Here is a 14,431-nt window from a genome sequence, read left to right as displayed (position 1 = left end):
CATGCAGGACGGAGGCGGCGGAGGAGGGTGCCGACGGACGTGTGATTCCAGAAGGCGTGACTGAATGAACACATGGGGTAACCAGTCTTCAGGCTTCAGTTAACTAGGAGAGCCGCCGCCGGGCAGGCTGCTGAGGAGGTGGGAAATCCCCCCCCACACACACACCCCCCAAAGCCTTCAAGCAGCCGGGCCCAGGGAGGGGCCTGTGCAGGAGCCTGGCCTCCCGGGGTGTGAGAGCTTGGCCAGCAGGGGTCAGCAGCACAGCGGGAAGGGAGGGAAAGGAGGGAAGTCCCGGCCTCCGGGCCAGCTCCAGGGCCTGCAGTGACAACCAGGCCAGGCTGCCTTGCTTTGGACCAACTGGACCCCAGACACTGCGGGGCTGGAAAGGGTCATGGGCAAAGAGGGACTCTGAGGTTTCCTATGAAGTCCTGAGGCTTCATAGGAATATATGATCAGTCTGAGGGGGGCGGCTCTGGGAATACCAGAAAGAGCATGTTCGGACCCCAGTTCTAGGTCCAGGCCCCGAGAAGAGTCACTCAGGTAACAGGACCTGTGGATCAAGGTTCCCTGTGCTCTGTCCTTGGGGTGAGGCCTTTGTCTCCTTCTGTTCTACAGCAGGACTGACAGGGTCCAGGAACCCCAGCCCATGCTCAGCCATCCCTCAGCCCCACAGGGGCCTCCGGGTGGAGGGCTCAACTATATCCCTAGAGCCTCACCCTTTCTAAACAGAGATTCCCAAGGATGGCCCCTCTCATCACGCTCATCAAAGAGCGTGGGGCCCAAGTCGGGGCTGCTGGAGAGAGTAGAGCAGGGAATGGGGACAGGAGGACAGAGCCTGAGAGGGCCTCCAGCCTGCCCTGTGGTGGCTGGGGCCATTCACCTGGGGTGGGTGAGGGGTTCATCCCTCCATTTGCTCCACTGAAACCTCCAGCTCAGAGAGAGCAGCTAGAGTCCAGGCTGAGGAAGGGGGAGCTGGGCCAGGGAGGAGCTGACAGGTGCTGCAGCTGCTGAACCAGGCTAGGATGTGGCTACCGTGCCCTCTGCCCAGCCCATGGCTCACAGGAATAGGTGCCCCTACCTCCCTTCGGTTGGGGGGTGGGGGGGTGTCCAGGGCAGGGCAGGGCAGGAGGGGAAGGGGCAGGCTGGAAGTGGGAGCACAGGGCATAGCGCAGACCCTCCCCCCACCCCACTCGGGGCCCACCTTGAAGCTAGAGGAAACACTGTGGGGCATGTGACATGGCTAACAGCTGGATCCAGGAGGGAGCTTGGGCTTCAACGTGGCTTCAGGGGCCCAGGGAAGCTTCCCTGACAAAATCAAGCCAAAGCCAAAAACAAACAAAACCTCCCAGAGAGGAAGAGCCCTGAAATTCCGCCATTCAAGATTCATTCCTTTAGCTTTACGCGTTGTCCTTTTTCAAAATCTAAAACCTGCTGCAGGTTTGTCAAAGAAAAGGTGAGAGAATGCACAGCAGCCCAGTGAAGTCAAAGCCAGGAGGCCCAGGAAGAGAGGGGAGCGGCAGTAGGGAGCTCCCCGGGATTTTCTACGCTAGCAACACGCAGCTTCCGCCAACGGCCAGTTCTGAAGACACTCTCAGGGGAAGGAAGCTGGTCCTGTCTGCAGGGATGGAAACCGGAGAGAACAGGCTCCTGTCCTCCACACAAAGACACCTTTCACACGCACAGACACCCCAAACGCGCGCACATCTGGGTATGAGAGCAACCCTGCACCCCCATTTCCGGCTTCATCCTCCAGTAGGGTCCTGCCTGATGTGGAATAAGGAGACAGGCCACAGGGGGCCGTGAGGGCAGGCTCTCCGGGCCCCCCCAGAACCTCCCCTGGCTGCCCACACTGCATCCCCCCAGGGCGGCCCTGGGACAGGGCCACTGCTTGCCAGTGAGTATTTATGGAAAGTCTGCGGAAGCTGCTGAACTGCCCTGGTGACATCTGAGAGGAGGCCTGATTAACCGTGAACAGGGCTGTCTCTCACATTCACCCCGCCTCACCCTCCGGCCTTGCCCTCCCGGCCAGATCCACCTGCAGGGCCCACCCGCACCTGTGTTTCCCTGAGGCTTTAGTGGGGGGCAGGGAGGGAAAGGAGCAGGGGGCCAATGACTTTCCTTTTTACATTTTAATTGTGGTAAAAAAAAAAAATCCTCCCCATCTTTTTAAGTAAATCTACTTTTTATAAAAATTTTTCAGTATTTTAAAATTTATATTACTGTATAATACACTTTTATGAAAAGAAAAATGGACATAATTTTAAAAACCAAAGAGTATTGCTCACGCATGAAAGGGACAACTGCCCTCCACCCACCCCAGGCCTCCTTCCACCACAGGTTCCCCCACCCCCCCACTTTCTTTGGCTCACTGTTTGATTTCTACATAATGCGCATGTACTACATATAGGTGACTTTCTACTCTAGGTTTTATCAAGTGACTCTTTTATAACAGATGATTAAAATTGAGCTGCCTGTTAGGATTTAACTACCCCAGCCATCTCCACTTAGATTATAATTTTTATTAAATCCACATCCCTTGTTACAAGTAAATGATTCTAGCTGAGTCATAGCGTCCTAGGACTACATTTTCTTTCTTATAAAATTTTATTTTCTAAAGTCAATCTACGAGCCTTCTGGTGCTCATTGTTCCGCGGTTTCTATGGTCCCGCCGTAAGTCTGTCCCCAGACGCTGACAGGGACGGCAGACCTCCCTGGTGGTCACACCCCTGGCGCGCCTGCCGACTGGCCACCTTCACCTTGACTACAACACCCCGAGGCCCGTCGGGAGGCGAGATGGAGGCGGTGCTCTCCCCATCTGGGCCTCGAGACCCATCAGCCCCAGCTGCCTCACCAGTCGGACTGGGGGTGGGGCCCCTCCTCCAGAGCTTCACTGTGGCTCTCACCGGGTCCCCTGAGGAGGGCCGTTCCCCAAAGCCCGCAGAGCTGAAGCTTAGCCCGTTACCTCTGTTAGTAAGATGACAGTCCCAGACGAAGTCTGAAGCTAAGCCCTATGTTGACAAACTGAGGCTTAATTATAGAAGTGGAACTTAAACTAGCAAGGTCATCTGACTGAGGGACCCCATCCTCCCCGAGAGGAAAGTGACCTGGCCACCTCCAGTCCGCCTCTGGCTGGTAAAATTGCCTGCCCCCCTTCCTCCGCCTTTCTTTTTGTTCAACTCCTTGAATCTCCTTTCTCTGCTAGAGGGGATGCTGCCTGATCATTGCATAATTTACTGTTTAATTTTTTTAAGATTTTTTTTTTTTATGCAGTACAAGAGCCCCTGTACAGGCCAGAGGTGCAGGGGTGAGAGGATTCTCCAAAGACAGAGTGGGGAGCAGAACAGGTGGACCCACTGTAACACACTGCTGAGAGGAGCAGCGGGCGAGACAGGAGAGGTCTGCCGCACCATGTGGGTCAGCTCCCTGGCCAGGGTGCTGCAGTGGCTGCAAAGCTTCATGGTGCTGCGCTTTAACACTTGTGCCATCAGGGAGGGCCCTTACTGTTTAATTTTGTTCCTTGACATCACCACCGGCCCTCCCTGGTGGCGCAGGAGGTTAGAGCACAGCACTAAGAAGCTAAAGCCGCTTCCACATGAGTTCGATCCTCACCCCGGAGGTGACCACATGGCACAGCAGACCTCTCCTGACCCGCCCGCTGCTCCCCTCAGCAGTGTACTTAGTCAGTTGGCCTGTTCTGCTCCCCACTCTGTCTCTGGTGAATCCTCTCACCGCCCCTGCACCTCTGGCCTGTACCCCGGTTCTGTATACATAAATTTAAAAAAATTACCACCACCTCTTTCCAACTCCCAAATTCTGCTCTCCCTTCTATGGTCCTCTCACTCTCTGTGCAGCAGCCACACACCTTCTCACGCCTTCGCTTCCACTTAGCAGGCATTCTGGACAGTGCTTACGCCCAGCATGGGTTCACTGGCGCATCGCTGGCTCAGTTCTGTGAGCCATCAGGCCCGGCACAGCACCTGGCCTGCAGTGGGTGCCTCAGGGGTCAATGAATGGATGGAAGATTGAACAGGTTGTGGAAGGAGAAGGGGCCAGAAGACCCTGGAGGGCGTGGCCAGATGTGCTACCTGGGCAGCCAGGCCCCAGCCCCCAAGCGAGGAGGGAGGTACACACTGCATGGGAAGAGTCCATGGGCGGGGCGGCAGTGAGCATGTGAGGGGGCTGGTACGCGGAGAGAGCGGGGTGCCCTCCACCCGAGAGTGAGGGCCAAGGCCTGCAGGGAGCAGGGGCTGGTGGGGTGTTCAGCCCAGCACAGGGGAGAGGCAGTGGTCAGAGGGGACTGACAGCTGGTAGGAGCAGTGCCAGTTACAACCAGGACAGAGAAGTTGGGAGGGAAAAGCCAGAAAAGGATTCAGGCCTGAGAGCACCAGGCAGCGCAGCCAGCGAGGGCCCCGCAGCGGCAGACGGGCTGGAGACCAAGCACTGAACAGAGCAGGGCACAGGCCTTTGACGGGCACACACCGGCTTCACCACTCTCTGGAGTCTGGTCCTGGGCTAGCTATACCACCCCCGGCCCCCGAAACTCCATTTTCCTATCTATAAAATGGGGATGATCTGGCTACATCTGCCCACCACTGTCTGCACCCCTGTCACCACCGGCTTCACAGCTGCCGAACCTCCTTGCCGCCCCCCTTCTTCCACTGTGGGCCCCGGAGCCGCTGCACCGATGCGTGCTTGTGCCAGCGCACGGGCTGTGGCTCCGAAGGGCCTGCACTTGACACAGCTCTCAGCGCCCACATTTTGACAAAGACCCCACTCTTCATGCTGCACGGGGCCTCTCCAGTTATGTAGCCAGCCCTGCCCCCAGCACGCGATGTCCCACACAGTAGCCTTTAGGATCATGTTAAAACTAAGTCAGACCAGGGCCCTCCCTGGTGGCGCAAGGGGGGGAAGCGCAGCACTATGAAGCCATCTACGCCATCCCTGGCGGGGAGTTCGATCCCCGGCCAGGGAGCTGACCCACATGGCCCAGCAGACCGCTCCTGTCTCCCCTGCTGCTCCCCTCAGCAGAGTGTTCCAGTCCATCTGCCTGCTCTGCTCCCTGCTCTCTCTGGTGGGTCCTCTCACCCCCCCACCCCACATTTCTGACGTGTTCTTTTATGCATAAGTAAATTTTTTTTAAAACCCTAAGTCAGACCACACCCCTTTGCTCAGAGCCCTGCTATTTGGATGGCCTGCCATCCTTCCCAAGCAGAAGCCACCTCTTCGAGCACTTTCCTACCGCTTTCCCCTGCCTCCCTCTGCTCCACCCACACCATCCTCATTCCCACCCCAAGGCCTTTGTCCTTGCTGCACCTCTTCCTGGCATCCCCCCCAACACCCCCCTACTCCAGACCCCCGTATCTACACACCCGCAATCTCATCCTTCAAGTCTGCTCAAAACACGCTTTCTCAGTGAGGCCTATCCTGACCTCCTTGTTTAAAGTCCAAACTGCCAATACACTCTCTCTCCCCGCTCTATTTTTATCTCGAGCATGCATCACTACCTACCCTCAGTGTGTTTTACTTATGCTGCTGTCTGTCTACCAACTAACATCAAGAGTTTCTGTTGGCTTTGTCCCCTGCTCTGCCCCCACCACCCAGATCACTGTCCAGTACAGAGAAGAAACTCAGGAAACTTGAAAGGAACGAATGACTGAACAATACCAACCCCAGTGGGTCCTGTAAGCATTCACTAAGGCAGCACATGGCAGGGCCACATCCAGCACTCAGCACACAGTGGGTGCGCAGGAGAGAGAAGCCCCTCTTGAGGTTTTTCCTACTCCTCATAATGGGTGGACTCAGTGAGTTTGCAGAGAGCAGCAGCAAAACAGAGGCTGGGGCCCTCCCTGGTGGCGCAACAGGTTAAAGCTCAGCATTATGAAGCTGTCTGCAGCCACTGCTGCACGAGTTCGATCCCCGCCCAGGGAGGTGACCCACCTGGTGCAGCAGACCTCTCCTGACAGGCCTTCTGCTCCCCTCAGCAGTGTATTGCAGTAGATCTACCTGTTCTGCTCCCCGCTCTGTCTCTGGTGAATCCCCTCACCCCCCACACCTGTGGCCTGTACCCCAGTTCTCGCGTGCATAAGTAAATAAATTTTAAAACAACAAACAGACAGGCCAGGAGAGGCAGGCAGAAAGACAGATAAAACTGGGAAGCCCAAGGACTTGCCAGAAGTTGCTGCTGTTTAGGGAAAGGCCCAGGCCAAACCCTCCAACCCTCCCCTTGCGGCACTGCCCTGGGCCATTGTGGCTGCCCCAGCCTGAAAGGTGAGGGGCTTCTCAGTTACAGGCCTAATTTTATCTGCATCCTGAGAAGGGCTGGAACGGCCTCCAGAGGAGCCGGTGCCAGAGCTTTGGAGACTGAGCAGGCCCAGACCTCCTCCTACCTCAGAATTGGGGTGCAGGCTTTTAGCCTGGTCTTGCCCCCAGGGTGACTGGGTGGCCAGGTAGATCAGAGAAGGCCAAGAGGTGACAGGAGAGAAAGCTTGCAGGACCCCGTGGGATTCTCCAGGCCAGCTCTTCACTACGACACACCTAGATCTCTGCTGTAAGCTCCCCGTGAACCCCCCAGAATCTCGCAGCCTCCCAGGGGAGTCCCAAGCCGGTGCAAAGAGTCGGGACCAGTGTCTCTGTTTCCTCATCTGTGACATCCGTGGGGGTAACAACAGCATTTCCCTCATGGGGTTCTTGGCGCACTAACCAAAACTGATACAAAGTAGGGGTTAGGACAATTCCTTTCACATAACAAGGGCTTTATATGTGTCTGCTGACGTCATCGTTCAAACCCTGGCCCTTGCCACCAGGGCCCAGGCACCCTCTGTCCTTCTGAGTCACCCAGTCCTCACCATCTGGAGTAACCTCCAGGGCCTTCCTGGCCAGAGAAGGGGGCCCAGGAGCAGATTGCCCAGAGGACAACTAACTGTCCACCAGCCAGCCCAGGCCCTGCTGGCGTGGGGACAGCTGACGGCGGCCGGGGGCGGGCAGGCCTAGGATGGATGACTGCTCCAGCCCCGCTCGCCGAGCTCAGCAGAAACCAGGGCTGCGGTAATGCGCTGGCGGCCCCCAGCTGCAACCAACTTCATTTTCTGCCACAATTAAATGATCGCCCGCGTTCACTCACGCTCACTTATTCAATTACCTTCGCGGCCCTGAAGGACTCGCAGAGAAACAGCCGTAAATAACGGGCGGCAGCCGCCCCCCTGGCTCCCGTCCCCGCTCATCACTCTCACAGGCTGGCCCCAGCCTTCCTGTGTGCAGGGGACCCCCCAGCCTGTGCACCCCAGCTCCCCGAGTAAATCCTCCCACTCCCAGCACTGGCATCTGATAGGCAGAGGGCAGCTCTGGGTCTCCACCTGGCGCTACCCACCCCACTGTGGCTTTCTGGGGACCACTGCCTCTTCAGGCCCCCCGGTTGCTCATCTGTGAAATGACAGAAAAATTCTGCATGAGCTATAGAGGGTTGTCCTAGCAAGAGGTCACAATCAAAATGAGGGCACCCCTGAAAAGGAGGAGAGACGAGTGCCCTTTCTCCATCTGCCTCCCCCCACCCCATTCCGGGCCACTGTCCCAGAGCCATGTCCAAGCGTGAATCTGATTTCAGGGTCAGAAAGTATGGCCGCCCTAGCTCCCTCCCCTGACTGAGGCTGTCTGCACAAGCCTTGCTGGCATTTATAATTACAGGAGCTGATGTTTTGGGGGCCTTGTGTCTAGACACTAGGGCTTTTTACTTGCCTCGTGTCATTGAAATGTCACAATAACAACAACAAAATGCTCCCTGCTTTACAGATGAGGAAACTGGGGTACATAAGGTTAAGAGGGTTGTGAGGAAACTGGGGTTCATAAGGTTAAGAGGGTTGTCCAACACCCAGTCACCAGAAAATGACAGAGCAGAGACTGGAACCAGGGTGCAGAGCAGGCTCTTCGCCAGCAGAAGGAACGGGCAGTCACGGGGGAGCGCTCCAGTCCGGCTCCTCATGACCACCGTGCGAACCGTCCTTTCAGCGCGTTGCTGCCCCGCTCTGTCTCTCCTCTCCTGTGAAGTATAAAGATTGCAGGAGCTGCCTCTGACGGCCCCTCGAGCTCTGATATTCTGGGATTTCGTTTCTTTCTGTACAGCACTGATCTGACCAGCAGACTCAACAAAGCTGCTAAAACTAAAGGCAAAATGATGTGTCCACCCCTCAGAGAGGTGCTGGGCCACCCCCCACCAGCCCACCCCAGGGTCCTCTCCTTGTGTCCAGAGCTGTTATTTCCGGGGGCAGTCCTTAGAGCTGGAAATGGTGCACAGTTCTCTGGGGTTCCTGGGAAGGCCTTGTGCGTCGGCCGGGGGGAACACCACATACGTGTCACACGCTGACACAAAGGGGCAGAGCTGTGAGACTGATGGCACGTGACTAGGTTCCCTGTGCCACACACTGGGCCCTCCTCAAACGAGGCCACACGAATCCAGCTCCCCAAAGCTGCCTTCCCAGCTGTAAGCCGGGGGACGTGGCTTGTAACCCAGCTCAGTTGGGAGAACCAGCAACACCAAGTCCCACGCTTACGCCCAAGTATGGGTGGGGGGGGGGGGAGCAGCCAATACCTCCCGCCTGCCAGCCTCTCCATACCTGGCCTCTGGGCCTGACTGGGGATCACCTGGCACTCGCCCTTGGCGTGGATGTCCCCAGGCACTGACATGTGACTACGGGGCTGCCCGGTGAGAAGAGGCCTTAAGGTGGGCCCCGGGTTCAAATCCAGTCTCTGCAATTACTAGCTGTGGAGCCTCTCTGGGCGCCACTTCTCAGCTGTAAAACCAAGCCAAGGGTCCCTCCCTAACAGGTCAAATGAGGTCATGTGTGCCTGTGAAGAACAGGTACCCCATGAACATGTGCTCTCCTTGCTGAACGATGTCTGTGCAGGTGGCTGTGGTGGCGCCCCGAGTGTCTTCCCCCACCCAGACGCCAGCCCCTGGCCGGCAAGCTGGATGCTCCTAACGTCACCCACAGGCCTGCCTCACAACCTCTCTACATCCTCCTAATCGGGCGACTCCCTCTGGGTCTGCCACCTGCTCTGCACACAGTCTCCTTTTATTCCAGGGGTCCCTGGGGCAGTGGGGGGCCGAGAAGGGGTGGCTGCCATAGTCTAGGGTCCCCCTGCCCCCAGGACTCTTAGCTCACCAGTCCTTTGGGAGCCCAAAGGAGCCAGGCCAACTCCGGTGCAGGGCGTGGTTGGGATCCAGACACCCGGGCTAGAAGTTCAGGTGGGACTGGGAACTGGGGGCTGGGTCAGGCTGGCACTGCTGGGACTCTGGGAGAGTTGCCAGCCGCCTGGCCTCGCGCCTCTGACCGTGCGCCTGAATGGTGGGTGACCTCTCCGCATGTGCTCCAACCTGGACTTTCAGAGCGGCAGGGGTGGCAGCTGCTGGAGGAGGTGGCCAACCCCCAGCGGCCCAGGGTACCACTATCCAGGGAGGCTCGGAACAATGGGGGAGGCAGGGGAGTGGGCTCACTGTGCCCCAAAGGAAGCCAAAGGGCCCCATCCCTGAGCCCTTGTTTTGGGATTCCCTTTAGGGCACCCAGGGCCTGTGTGAGGCCCCTTAATGCCCAAGTCTCTAAGTCGAACTCCATAGCCCGGCCCTCTGCGGATCAGCGATTCCTAAAGCCCCACCAATAAGGATGAACCAATTCAATCCAAAACACACCCCCCGCAGCAAGCTGGGGGAACACCTGCCCCTCACGTGCACACACGTGCACACACGTACACACACGTGCACACTCGCGCTCAGGTTCACACACACACTCACGAGCACGCACACGCAGACACACTCATGCTCCCCCAGTCGTGTCTGCACGCTCGCACACTACTCACGGCCTCAGAGAAGTATCAGCGGATGTGGCGTGACATACAGTGGCGGGCAGATGGAGGGACGAAGTGCCCACTGCCAGGGCTCCATAAAGAAGATGTGGTTTGCCCTTTGTGGTTTACACAAAAGAATACTATCTAGCTCTAAGGAAAGATGAAATGCACAATGGAAGGAACTCAGGGGATTACCTGAAGCCAAGGAAGCCAGGAAGATAAAGACAACTATTGCTGATTTCACGTATGTGAACAATATAAGGAAATGAAGTGGGTTAGCTAAAAATAATGATAAACGAGCAGACGCTGATAACAGAACCGAGGTTTCCGGAAGCGGAGAGGGGGGAGAGGGTAAAGTACCACGGGGAGGGTGGCGGGGAAAGGAAAACTTTAAAATAAACCTTGCTGAAGCAAGGCATGTACTAGCATAGAAAATGTTCATCAATAGTAGGTAGGTGAAATCAAATTATGAAATCTGATTGGAGAAAAGTGAACATAAACATCTAAAATAATCTGAGAGCCAAAAAAGAAAGATCCGAAGGAATGAGTATGTGTGAGTTAAAAAGCCAGAGACGGCCCTCCTTGGTGGCGCAGCGGGTTAAAGCACAGCACTGAGAATCTGAAGCCACTTCCGCATGAGTTCGATTCCCGCCTGCCGGGAGGAGACCACATGGCGAGCCAGACCTCTCCTGGCCCGCCCGCTGCTTCCCTCAGCAGTGTGCTTCGTGGATCTGCCTGTTCTGCTCCCCACTCTGTCTCTGGTGAAGCTTCTCACCGTCCCTGAGCCTCTGGCCTGTACCCCAGTTCTGTATGCACAAATAAATAAATCTTTAAAAAAAAAAAAAAAGCCAGAGACACTCCAAGGCGTAGGGAACAGCGGGCAGAAAGAGGAAGAAGACAAAGGGAGGTTGTGGAGGGAGCCGAAGCCTGGGGTGCTCACTTCTCTGAGCACCGCCCGCCCCCACGGTGCTCCCACGGGGAGAGGGAAGGGGCATTCTGCACGCTTGTCTTGGAGGCCGCCCCACGGCCCCCAGGGAGGGCGGTGGCTGAGCTGGGGTGCCACCAGAGGGCCGGTGTGGGGGACGAGGGGCCTCTGCTGGAACCCGCCCAGTCGGCAGCACCCGTGGGCATCGCCATGTTAACAACGTGGAGAGGGAGTGATGGCGTGCGCCTTGGAACACAGAGAGTCGTCGTTGACTCGGCTAGAACACTCTGTCACGGGGACCATGGCGGGGAGGGAGGTGAGGCACACAGGAAGCATGTCCAGGGTCACCGTGACCAGACGAAGAACCCCTGTCTGAGGTCAGGAGGTGGCTCTCCACTGCACCGCTCGCTGGCCGTGCGAGTCAGAGCACCGAGAGGCTGCAAGAGGAAGCAGAGGCCCAGAGTGAGCTCACTCCCGAGTCGTTCACTTCGCGAACACGTCCTGGGAGGCTGGTGCTGCGCGGCTGCCACTGCTGAGCAAAACGAACCAAGTCCCCATCCTCGGGGGAGAGAAACCGCACAAGCAGAAGTGCACCTGCACCTGGAATAGTGCTTAGAAAGAGGGCGACTGGGTGGCAGACGGCAGAGGTCAGGGAGGGCTTCTCAGCGGAGGCGACATGAGCTAGCACCTGAAGGGCGGAGAGGAGCTGGCCAGGTGGAGAGGTGAGGGAAGGGCATCGCACAGAAGGGGCGGTCAGCGCAGAGGCCGGCTCACGGTGAGGCCGACCCACAGGGGCGAGAGGGGTGCCTGGCGAGACCTGGACTTGAAGGATCATTCCACACTCTCACTCTGGGGAGAACAGCTGGCGGGGGGGGAGGGTTGTGAGGCACGTGTGGACACCCTGAGGGACTACTGAAGTTGTCCATCCGGGAGCCGGCAGGGCCGGGCGGCAGGTAGATGGAGATGGAAAAAGGGCGTCAGCTGGGGTCCTGGAATCCAGGATTCGGTGACAGGTGACCTGCAGGGAAGGCAGCTGGGGAGGGGCTGTCCCAAGCTGTCAGTCAAGGCTGGGGTGGGAGTGGAACAGGGAGTGAGCCCTCAGCTTGCCTTGAGAGGGGGGCCCCAAATAGTGGGTGTGCGTTGAGTCCTGGGTGTTTCCCGCCCCCCCGATGGTGGCTTCCAAGAGAGGCCCGGAGTGCATGCGTTGTGCACAGAGGAGCCGCCGTCAGGCTGAGCCCCTGGAGGAGGGACAGGCACGAGCCCAGTGGGCACAGGGGCCCTCGAGGCCGAGGTGGGGCCCACACGTGACTCGGGAAGGGACTGGGAGGTGAGGCCGAGCTCGGGGACACGACCGTGGCGACGTGGCCGTAGTCAGGAAACAGAAACAAAGTGGCCTATGGGGTTTCATAACAGGAAGCGCCAGCTCCCCGTGAGGCTCCGTGGCAGCAGGGAGCTCTGTTTACTGCTGCGTCTCAGGTCACACGTCAGGGGCTCAAGAACGTTCTTGAATAAATGGATGAACGGGAAGTCGGTGTGGAAGCTTGCTCTTCGCAATAACAAGACAAAAACAGAAACCAGGCCCTGGAGCGTGGATGGGCCCCTGGACCCTGGACCCTGGACAGCCGGGCTCAGCCCCTCACTGACCATAGCTCACTGGCCTCTGCACTCCTCAGGCCCGCCCAGCTCTGCCTGGTGTTTCTAGGGACGCCAGAACAGGGATTCAAATCCAGCCAGCCAGAAAAGGGGAGAGAAGGGCCGGGGCGGGAAGCGGGGGGGCAGAGGGGTCGGGAAGAAGGTCACACCCTCTTTCCAGGCCCAGGTCATCAGATAGCAGCGTGGAGCTGGCCAGAGAGGGACAAAACAAGGAGCATGCAACAGATTCTTGCACCTGCCGTCCCTGGTGAAACACGATGCCCTGGGCCAAGGAGCAGGGGGGCAGGCGTGGAATCCTCACCCCACTTTAAACCAGGCCACCTGTCATGCCTGCAGATCTCTGTCCCCTTGGGGTGTGGACGGCCAGCTCGGGGCAGATGTGGGGCAGGAAAGGAGGCTGACCTGAGGGGCAGCTGCTGGGCAGGCGGGGGCCCCCACTCCTGGGAACCTTGTTCTTTTGCTGCTAATACGTCTGTTGAGCAGCTCAGGCCCCCGAGTGGTGTGGTGGGCACTAAGGCCACAGTGGTGTGGGGCCTTCTGGGATGGGGGCCAGGAGACCCAGGTGCTAGTCCTGCTTCCTCTCCCATTTCACAGGGTCTCATCTGTTCTGAGTGGGCACTGAGGGAGGAGAGGCCATCTGCATGGATGAGCTCTCCGCGGACACTTGGGGGAGGGGGGGGAAGGCCTTGCTGTCGCTCAGTACTGCAGCAACAGATCTGGGGTGGGGCTGCCAGAACCAAGAGGTGGGTGATGGGGTCCGGGAGGAACAAGACCACGGGGGTATGGCCCAGTGTCAGGGAGACTGGACCTACTCTGGGGACAGGCTGGGAGAAGATGGGGCGGAGCGTCTGGCCAGGGAGGAGACTGAGTCCCGTGGCATGGCAGCAGCTGGGGCTCAGGGCCGAGCAACCCCACACAGAAGCCCAGGAAAGCACAGGCTGGGCCGCAGGAAACTGGCCTGTCCGGCTCCCAGGGAGCTGCAGCCAGAAGCCCAGCGTAACCTGAGCTGCCTGCAGGGCAGACTGCAGACCTTCCTAAACTTGGGCCAGGGTCATTCACCGGAAGCCTTCCCTGACCGTGTCCGTTTTCTGTCCCCACCCCACCCCTCCCCTGTCCACACACCACCAGACCTCGTCAATCCTGACTCTTTAAAGTGTCAGAGACTTGTCCACTCCCTCACACCCCATCACTACGCCCCTCCCCACCAGGCTGGGACTCACTCGCCTGAGGATAGCCTGGGGGCCTCGTACTGGTCTGCCCACCTTTGAGCTGTTCTCAATGAGGCCTAAATGCAAACCCGAACCTGGGCCTTCCTGGCTTAAAATCTTTATCTCCCCTGGAAGCTGAGCCGGCTCCGTGCAGTGCCCCCTCTCACCTCTCATCACTCCCTACTCCCCATAGGCTCCAACCTCTCCCTGGCACCCCCTCCCTCCTGCCTCTGGGCCTTTGCACATGCTGCTCCCTCAGTTGGAGCACTCATCTATCTCACCATTATCCCCCCCCACCACCACCAGAGAGCCTGGACCACCCTAGTTCTTCTTCAGGTCTCCCCTGACTGACTGATGGCGGGTTGGCTGAGTGTCTAGGTGCCTGAGTCTCCTGTCTGGCAGCCGCTGTTATGGGGGGGTGGGGGGAAGGACTGGCAGTGAGTTTGTGAGGTGTGGGGGGGACACAAGGGACCAGGGGGAGGCATAGGACATGCCCTCATCCTCGCGTTACCCCAAGAACAAGGAATCAAGCCATCGTCAGTGCCTTTGGGTCAGTGAGCCTTGGTGCCCAGGCTCAGTGTCCATGAAGGCAGCAGGCTGAATCACACCACTCCCGCCTCCCTCCTCAAACTTCCCCTCCCTCCCAGTCCTCAGGCCCTGCCCAGAGCAGCCCAACACCAGCTGACAGCTGGCCATGCCAGCCCTGCCAGCCCGGAAGGTCAGGTGACCTCCCGCCCCAGGCGGCCTGGCCCCTGGGCAGATCTCCCCGCCCAGTCCCCCAGCGCTTTAGTGGACAGTGAGCTCTCCACGC

The sequence above is a fragment of the Condylura cristata genome, unplaced genomic scaffold (genome assembly GCF_000260355.1).
Source record: "Condylura cristata isolate star-nosed mole 26May11 unplaced genomic scaffold, ConCri1.0 scaffold00001, whole genome shotgun sequence".
NCBI classification, from domain to species: domain Eukaryota; kingdom Metazoa; phylum Chordata; class Mammalia; order Eulipotyphla; family Talpidae; genus Condylura; species Condylura cristata.
The sequence above is the reverse complement of the archived record's forward strand: the minus strand, read 5'-3'. Positions refer to the sequence as shown.